The sequence below is a fragment of the Chelonia mydas genome, chromosome 16, assembly GCF_015237465.2.
Source record: "Chelonia mydas isolate rCheMyd1 chromosome 16, rCheMyd1.pri.v2, whole genome shotgun sequence".
Classification (NCBI taxonomy): Eukaryota; Metazoa; Chordata; order Testudines; family Cheloniidae; genus Chelonia; species Chelonia mydas.
Window position 1 is genome coordinate 2,241,361 of NC_057857.1, and position 9,683 is coordinate 2,251,043.

Consider the following 9,683-nt stretch of genomic DNA (forward strand, 5'->3'; position numbering starts at 1 on the left):
AAATCTCATCTCTCTGATTTTGCAAAATTGCTGGCTGCTGTTTTATCCAGACCCCCATCATATGGAGCTGGGAGGGGGCTAGGCTAAAAGGTTTGGGGTTTGGCCCATTTCATGGTGGTTCTCAGATTGGCTGGATGAGTCCTTCCAGGGGGCTGCAGAAGGAAACCTGTGGCTCCCCAAGCAGTGAGACAGTGAGACGATGATCTCTCTCTCTTGTCTGCAGAATTAAAGAGCTGGAGGCCCCTTGATTTTCAGGACACTGGCAGGGCACACAGCAGTCCAGAGGCCTGCAGCGACACTGCCCTGCAGATTCAAGGTGCAGGCCAATGGCACCAGTGCAAGGCGGCTCAGCAGGATAAGTGTTTCTGGGGAGGAGCTCTGGGTAGGATGGCCCCATCAAAGCAGTAAAGGAAAGGAACTTGGTGCATATAGGTGGGGGGGGGGGGGGGGCTGTTCCAAGGGCATGCACAAAGCCTCCAAGCAAGAGGCGGAAGGATCAAAGGGGAGTGCATAGGAAGGGCTAACTCTGAGGGATCGGAGTGGCTCACTGAGCCAGACAAGACGGAATGTGACAGGGCCGAGCCACCAAGGGCCTTTCTCCCAGAATCAGAGACCAAATTTGTACGGGCCCTTCACCATGTGCCAGAATTCTGCTGCTTGGGATTTACACCAGAGGGTGTGAGCAGCATCACAGCTGCTGAGAGCCATGTGTTGTGAGCATATTGCACTCACCACTTATCACTGGTGTGTAGGGAAACCTGTAGCAGGTAACAGAGTAATAACAATACCACCTAGATCTTATCCAGGGCTTTTCATCCATACATCTCAAAGGGCTTTACACAGGAGGGCAGTATCATGATCCCCATTAGACAGCTGGGGAAACTGAGGCACACAGTAAGTCAGTGGCAGAACCAGGAATAATGCCAGTGCACTGCTTTATCCACTAGAAGCTTAGGAAGGTTTCAGAGTAACAGCCGTCTTAGTCTGTATTCGCAAAAAGAACAGGAGTACTTGTGGCACCTTAGAGACTAACCAATTTATTTGAGCATAAGCTCACTTCATTGCTGTTTGTAGCAGAAAAAAGGCTCCAGGAGATGAAAGAATCTGGATGAGGGCAGGCAGGGGCTTCCCAGGGGGACAGGTATAAGAACATAAAAATGGGTCAGACCAAAGGTCCATCTAGTTCAGTGTCCTGTCTTCTGACAGTGGCCAGGGCCAAGTGCTTCAGAGGGAATGAACAGAGCAGGCAATCATTGAGTGACATCCCCTGTTGTCCGCTCCCAGCTTCTGGCAAACAGAGGCTAGAGACACTCAGAGCATGGGGTTGTGTCCCTGACCATCCTGGCTAATAGCCATTGATGGACCTGTCCCCAGGAACTTACCTAGTCCTTTTTTGAACCCCCTTATACTTTTGGCCTTCACAACATCCCCTGGCACCAAGTTCCACAGGATGACTGTGCGCTGTGTGAAGAAATACTTCCTTTTGTTTGTTTTAAACCCACTGTCCATTAATTTCCTTTGGTGACCCCCAGTTCTTGTGTTATGAGAAGGAGTAAATAACACTTCCCTATTCACTTTCTCCACACCAATCATGATTTTATAGACCTCTATCCTGTCCCCCCTGAGTCGTCTCTTTTCCAAGCTGAAAAGTCCCAGTCTTATTAATCTCTCCTCATCTGGAAGCTGTTCCATCCCCCTAATCATTTTTTTTCCCTTTTCTGAACATTTTCCAATTCCAGTAGATCTTTTTTGAGATAGGGAGACTAGTATTGCATGCAGTATTCAAGGTGTGGGCGTACCATGCATTTATATAGTGGCATATATTTTCTGTCTTACTAACTATCCCTTTCCCAATGCTGTAGTTCCTAACATTCTGTTAGCTTTTTTCACAGCCACTGCTCACTGAGTGGATGTTTTCAGAGAGCTATCCACAGTGACTCCAAGATCTCTTTCTTGAGTGGTAACAGCTATTTTAGACCCCATCATTTTGTATGTATAGCTGTGATTATGTTCTCCAGTATGTATTACTTTGCATTTATCAATATTGTCCAGTCACCCAGTCTTGTGAGATCCCTTTTTAACTCTTTGCAGTCTGCTTTGGACCTAACTATCTTGAGCAATTTAATATCATCTGCAAATTTTGCCACTTCACTGTTTACCCCTTTTTCCAGATCATTTATGAATATGTTTAACAGCACAGGGCCTAGTACAGACCCTTGGGGGAGCCTGCTATTTACCTCTCTCCATTCTGAAAACTGACCATTTAGTCCTACCCTTGTTTCCTGTCTTTTAACCAGTTACTGATCCAGCAGAGGCCTTTCTCTCTTATCCCTTGACAGCTTCCTTTGCTTAAGAGCCTCTGGTGAGGGACCTTGTCAAAGTCTTTCTGAAAGTCCAAGTACGCTATAGCCACTTGGGTCACCCTTGTCTACATGCCTGTTGACCCTGTTAGGCAAGAGGTAAAAATTCAGTTAGCAGCTGAGGCAGAAACCCACATAACTAACAAGCAGGAATACCAGAGGCCCAAGGACAATGGCAGCTGTAAACACTTGATAACTTACATGGTCAGATGTCTGCCCAGTAACTCGGCCTCTCAGTAAGAAAGAACAGTACAACCCCTCCAGAGCTCTCCGGATATCTGTAAACACTCACCCCCACCCCACCCCTCGCCTTAAGGGCAGTCATAGATAACTGATGTAATCAGAATGTGTATGTTCTGCTCTTGTCATTATCGAGTTAAGTGATCTCTCTCTCTCTCTCTCTCTGAAACAACGTTTGTCTCTGTAAGTACAAGATAAATGCAGATGGATTGATAAGAAAAGGTATATAATTGGTCACTGTAACACCATACTTTTGAAGGTGTTTATCAGTCTTCTGGTGCCGTAAATAAACCTCTTCAGTATTCTCTGCGCCTGCCTGATTCTTGGGGAAAGGAATCTCCTTGCTTCACAACTCCCTCAGCGAATTCTAATGGACTCACAGACTCATAGATATTAAGGTCAGAAGGGACCATTATGATCATCTAGTCTGACCTCCTGCACAACGCAGGCCACAGAATCTCACCCACCCACTCCTGCAATAAACCTCTCACCTATGTCTGAGCTATTGAAGTCCTCAAACCATGGTTTAAAGACTTCAAGGTGCAGAGAATCCTCCAGCAAGTGACCCATGCCCCATGATGCAGAAGAAGGCGAAAAAACCCCCAGGGCCTCTTCCAATCTGCCCTGGAAGAAAATTCCTTCCCGACCCCAAATATGGCGATCAGCTGAAACCTGAGCATGTGGGCAAGATTCACCAGCCAGGAAAGAATTCTCTGTAGTAACTCAGATCCCACCCCATCTAACATCCCATCACAGGGCCTATTTACCATGAATAGTTAAAGATCAATTAATAGCCAAAATCATGTTATCCCATCATACCATCTCCTCCATAAACTTATTGAGTTTAATCTTGAAGCCAGATAGGTCTTTTGCCCCCACTGCTTCCCTTGGGAGGCTGTTCCAGAACTTCACTCTTCTGATGGTTAGAAACCTTCGTCTAATTTCAAGTGTAAACTTCCTGATGGCTAGTTTATATCCATTTGTTCTTGTGTCCACATTGGTACTGAGCTTAAATAATTCCTCTCTCTCTGTGGTATTTATCCCTCTGATATATTTATAGAGAGCAATCATATCTCCCTTCAACCTTCTTTTGGTTAGGCTAAACAAGCCAAGCTCCTTGAATCTCCTTTCATAAGACAGGTTTTCCATTCCTCTGATCATCCTAGTAGCCCTTCTCTGTACCTGTTCCAGTTTGAAGTCATCCTTCTTAAACATGGGAGACCAGAACTGCACACAGTATTCCAGGTGAGGTCTCACCAGTGCCTTGTATAACGGTACTAACACCTCCTTATCTGTACTGGAAATACCTCGCCTGATGCATCCCAAGACCGCATTAGCTTTTTTCACGGCCATATCACATTGGCGGCTCATAGTCATCCTATGATCAACCAATACTCCAAGGTCCTTCTCCTCCTCTGTTACCTCTAATTGATGCATCCCCAGCTTATAACTAAAATTCTTGTTATTAATCCCTAAATGCATGATCTTACACTTCTCACTATTAAATTTCATCCTATTACTATTACTCCAGATCCTCCTGTATACCTCCCAGCTTCGTGTCATCTGCAAACTTTATTAGCACACTCCCACTTTTTGTGCCGAGGTCAGTAATAAAAAGATTAAATAAGATTGGTCCCAAAACCAATCCCTGAGGAACTCCACTGGTAACCTCCCTCCAGCCTGACAGTTCACCTTTCAGTATGACCCGCTGTAGTCTCCCCTTTAACCAATTCCTTATCCACCTTTCAATTTTCATAGTAATCCCCATCTTTTCCAATTTAACTAATAATTCCTCATGTGGCACCGTATCAAACGCCTTACTGAAATCGAGGTAAATTAGACCCACTGCGTTCCTTTGTCTACAAAATCTGTTACTTTCTCAAAGAAGGAGAGGTTGGTTTGGCACGATCTACCTTTTGTAAAGCCATGTTGTATTTTGTCCCAATTACCATTGACCTCAATGTCCTCAACTACTTTCCCCTTCAGAATTTTTTCCAAGACCTTGCATACTACAGATGTCAAGCTAACAGGCCTGTAATTACCCGGATCACTTTTTTTTCCTTTCTTAAAAATAGGAACTATGTTAGCAGTTCTCCAGTCATACGGTACAACCCCTGAGTTTACAGATTCATTAAAAATTCTTGCTAATGGGCTTGCAATTTCATGTGCCAATTCGTTTAATATTCTTGGATGAAGATTATCTGGGCCCCCCGATTTAGTCCCATTAAGCTGTTTGAGTTTCGCTTCTACCTCAGATATGGTAATATCTACCTCTATCTCCTCATTCCCATTTGTCTTGCTACCATTATCCCTAAGATCCTCATTAGCCTCATTAAAGACTGAGGCAAAATATTTGTTTAGATATTGGGCCATGCCTAGATTATCCTTAACCTCCACTCCATCTTCAGTGTTTAGTGGTCCCACTTCTTCTTTCCTTGTTTTCTTCTTATTTATATGGCTATAGAACCTTTTACTATTGGTTTTAATTCCCTTTGCAAGGTCCAACTCTACTTGACTTTTAGCCTGTCTCACTTTATCCCTACATGTTCTGACATCAATAAGGTAACTTTCCTTACTAATCCCTCCCATCTTCCACTCCTTGTAGGCTTTCTGCTTTTTCTTAATCACCTCTCTGAGATGGTTGCTCATCCAGCTTGGTCTACAACTCCTGCCTATGAATTTTTTCCCCTTTCTTGGGATGCAGGCTTCCCTAGCTTCTGCAGCTGTGACTTGAAGTAATCCCAGGCCTCCTCCGCCTTTAGATCCACAAATTCTTCAGTCCAATCCACTTCCCTAATTAATTTCCTTATTTTTTGAAAGTGAGCCCTTTTGAAATCAAAAACCCTAGTCGCAGATTTATTTTTGTTTATCCTTCCGTTCAGTTTGAACTGAATTAGCTCATGATCACTTGAACCAAGGCTGTCCCCTACAACCATTTCTTCTAGGAGGTCCTCGCTACTCACCAAAACCAAATCTAAAATGGCATCCCCTCTAGTCGGTTCAGCAACTACTTGGTGAAGGAATCCATCAGCTATCGCAACTAGGAAAATCTGAGCCCTATTATTATTATTAGCACTTGTCCTCCAGTCTATATCTGGGAAGTTAAAGTTTCCCATGATCACACAATTCCCATTAGTATTTACTTCATTAAAAACATTAAAGAGGTCTATCCATATCCAGATCGGATCCCGGCAGCCTGTAGCACACCCCAAGTACTATCCCAGGGCAGGCTCCAGTAGCTTTCTTCCCCAATGTGATTTTTGCTCAGACAGACTCTGTCTTATCCATTCCATCTCTTCTTATTTCTTTACATTCTACCTCATCATTGATATACAATGCTACTCCACCACCTTTACCTTTATTTCTGTCTTTCCTAAACAGCACATCCCCTTCAATACCTGTAGTCCAGTCATGACTACTATTCCACCATGTTTCTGTTATCTCTATAATATCTGGTTTCATTTCCTGCACCAGTAGCTCTAGTTCCTCCATTTTGTTACCTAGGCTCCTCGCATTGGTGTACAAACATCTTAGTTTTTGCTATTTGGCCTCGCTCACATTCTTTATCCGATTAGGCACGGACAGTCTACCGCCAGTATCACCTATTAGACTGGTACCCACACTGCCTTTCCTCCTTATGTCCATTCTCCTACCCATGGCTGTACCCTTTCTTACTTTGTTTTCTTCCCTCTTAATGTTAAAATCCGGCGTGGAGATTACCTGGACATCTCGCAACCATCTCCCCCAAATTCCTAGTTTAAAGCACTCTTAATCAGTTGTGCCAGCCTCCATCCTAGAAGTCTATTTCCTTTCCTACTCAGATGAAGTCCATCCCGAGAGAACAGTCCTCTGTCCATGAATGCCTCCCAGTGGCCATACATCCCAAAGCCCTCCTTATAGCACCACTGCCTGAGCCATCTGTTGATAGTCATAATCTTGTCACACCTTTGTTGCCCTTCTCTAGGAACAGGCAGAATCCCACTGAAGATCACCTGCGCCTCGATTTCCTTAAGTGTCTTCCCCAGCCTGGCATAGTCTCCCTTGATACATTCCAGCGAGAATCTACCGGTATCATTTGTTCCCACATGAAGGATGATCAGTGGATTCTTTCCTGCTCCCTTTAGGATCCTCTTCAACCTCAGGTCCACATCCCATATCTTAGCACCTGGTAGACAGCACACCCTTCTATTCTCTGGATCAGCTCTGGTTACAGCCCTGTCCATTCTTCTCAGTAAGGAGTCCCCGATCATGTAGACCTGCCTTTTCCTGGTGACGGTGCTATTCTCCAGTCTATCCCCGGTTCCCTGTGGCTGCAAGTTCTTTCCATTCCTATTCTCCCTTGTAATGCTCTTTGACCCATCCTGTATCCACGTGGGGCTCATATTTGGTGTAGTCTCCATTGACTCTTCCCCTTTTCCTATAGGACTAGCCGCTCTTCTCTTCTTCCTTGCCCTTCCACCTTCAGTGACCACCTGCTGAGCCCCTTCTTCATTTTCCAACTCTGCAAACCTGTTCTTGAGCTCTGTTTCTCCTTCACTAGCCCATCTTTTCCTCTGCCTGGTTCTCTTAGTCACAAGCTTCCACTGTCCATTTTCTTCACCCAGCAGTCTCCCCTCAGAGTTCTTCTGTCCGGCTTCCATCTGCAAGTCTGAGATTTTCCCTTCAGCCGCCTCGTGTCTTTGCTCCATAATTTGCTTGAACCCCCTTCTAAACTCAACCAGACTGTCCACCTGCATCTCCAATCCTCGGATCTTTTCTTCCATCAGCTCTATCAGGCGGCAGTTCATGCAGACGAAATTATTTCCAGGTCCCCCCTCCAGGATCATGTACATACCACAGCTTCCACATCCAGTCATCCTCATTGTGTCTTCCACTACTTGGGTCACTCCCACTGCTGCCTCTGTATCTGTCATACCCTTCCCACCTAAACCCTGTTAATCTGGGAAACACAAACCCCACCCAAACCCCACCCCCCACAGCAAAAACAAACCCCCAACAAGCACCACAAGACAAACTCCCCTTGCACACTCCCCCTCAGACTCCCCTGTTACAGCTCTGCTTGCTGGCTCCTGTGCCGCTGCAGCTGTCTGACTGGTGAGGCATGATTTCCCTTTACCGAAGCCATGTTAACTCTTCCCCAAGAAATCGTTTTCATTTATGTGTCTGAGAATTCTGCTCTTCTCTACAGCTTCAGCCAATTGCCTGGGACTGACATGAGGCGACCGGCCTGTCATTGCCAGGCTCGCCTGTGGAGGCAGGGAGTCCTGAGACAGCAGAAACTGCTGAAGGGCACACAGAGAGAGCGCCTGGAGCACCGGGCCTGGTGCAGGACCTGAGGCCTGAACCAAACGCAGCCAAAGCCAGGCGGTGACCCAGTCGGGCCCTATCATAAAGCTTTAGTCTTCTCAATATTGAGCTACAGCTCACTTCATCGGATGCATTCCGTGGAAAATACGGTGGGGAGATTTATATACACACAGAACATGAAACAATGGGTGTTACCATACACACTGTAACCAGAGTGATCAGGTAAGGTGAGCTATTACCCAGCAGGAGAGCCGGGGGGGGCGGGGGGTAGGGGGAAACCTTTTGTAGTGATAATCAAGGTGGGCCATTTCCAGCAGTTGACAAGAACGTCTGAGGAACAGTGTGTGTGTGGGGGGGGGAATAAACATGGGGAAATAGTTTTACTTTGTGTAATGACCCATCCACTCCCAGTCTTTATTCAAGCCTAAGTTAATTGTATCCAGTTTGCAAATTAATTCCAATTCAGCAGTCTCTCGTTGGAGTCTGTTTTTGATGTTTTTTTGTTGAAGAATTGCCACTTTTAGGTCTGTAATCAAGTGACCAGAGAGATTGAAGTATTCTCCGACTGGTTTTTGAACATTAAAATTCTTGACGTCTGATTTGTGCCCATTGATTCTGTTACGTAGAGACTGTCCAGTTTGGCCAATGTACATGGCAGAGGGGCATTGCTGGCACATGATGGCATATATCACATTGGTAGATGTGCAGGTGAACGAGCCTCTGATAGTGTGGCTGATGTGATTAGGCCCTATGATGGTGTCCCCTGAATAGATATATGGACACAGTTGGCAACGGGCTTTGTTGCAAGGATAGGTTCCTGGGTTAGTGGTTCTGTTGTGTGGTGTGTGGTTGCTGGTGAGTATTTGCTTCAGGTTGGGGGGCTGTCTGTAAGCAAGGACTGGCCTGTCTCCCAAGATCTGTGAGAGTGATGGGTCGTCCTTCAGGATAGGTTGTAGATCTTTGATGATGCGTTGGAGAGGTTTTAGTTGGGGGCTGAAGGTGATGGCTAGTGGCGTTCTGTTATTTTCTTTGTTGGGCCTGTCCTGTAGTAGGTAACTTCTGGGTATTCTTCTGGCTCTGTCAATCTGTTTCTTCACTTCAGCAGGTGGGTATTGTAGTTGTAAGAATGCTTGATAAAGATCTTATAGGCGTTTGTCTCTGTCTGAGGGGTTGGAGCAAATGCGGTTGTATCGCAGAGCTTGGCTGTAGACAATGGATCGTGTGGTGTGGTCTGGATGAAAGCTGGAGGCATGTAGGTAGGAATAGTGGTCAGTAGGTTTCTGGTATAGGGTGGTGTTTATGTGAACATCGCTTATTAGCACCGTAATATCCAGGAAGTGGATCTCTTGTGTGGACTGGTCCAGGCTGAGGTTGATGGTGGGATGGAAATTGATGAAATCATGGTGGAATTCCTCAAGGGCTTCTTTTCCATGGGTCCAGATGATGAAGATGTCATCAATGTAGCACAAGTAGAGTAGGGGCATTAGGGGACGAGAGCTGAGGAAGTGTTGTTCTAAGTCAGCCATAAAAATGTTGGCATACTGTGGGGCCATGAGAGTACCCATAGCAGTGCCGCTGATTTGAAGGTATACATTGTCCCCAAATGTGAAATAGTTATGGGTGAGGACAAAGTCACAAAGTTCAGCCACCAGGTTTGCCGTGACATTATCGGAGATACTGTTCCTGACGGCTTGTAGTCCATCTTTGTGTGGAATGTTGGTGTAGGCTTGAATAAAGACTGGGAGTGGATGGGTCATTACATGTTCATTCCCCACC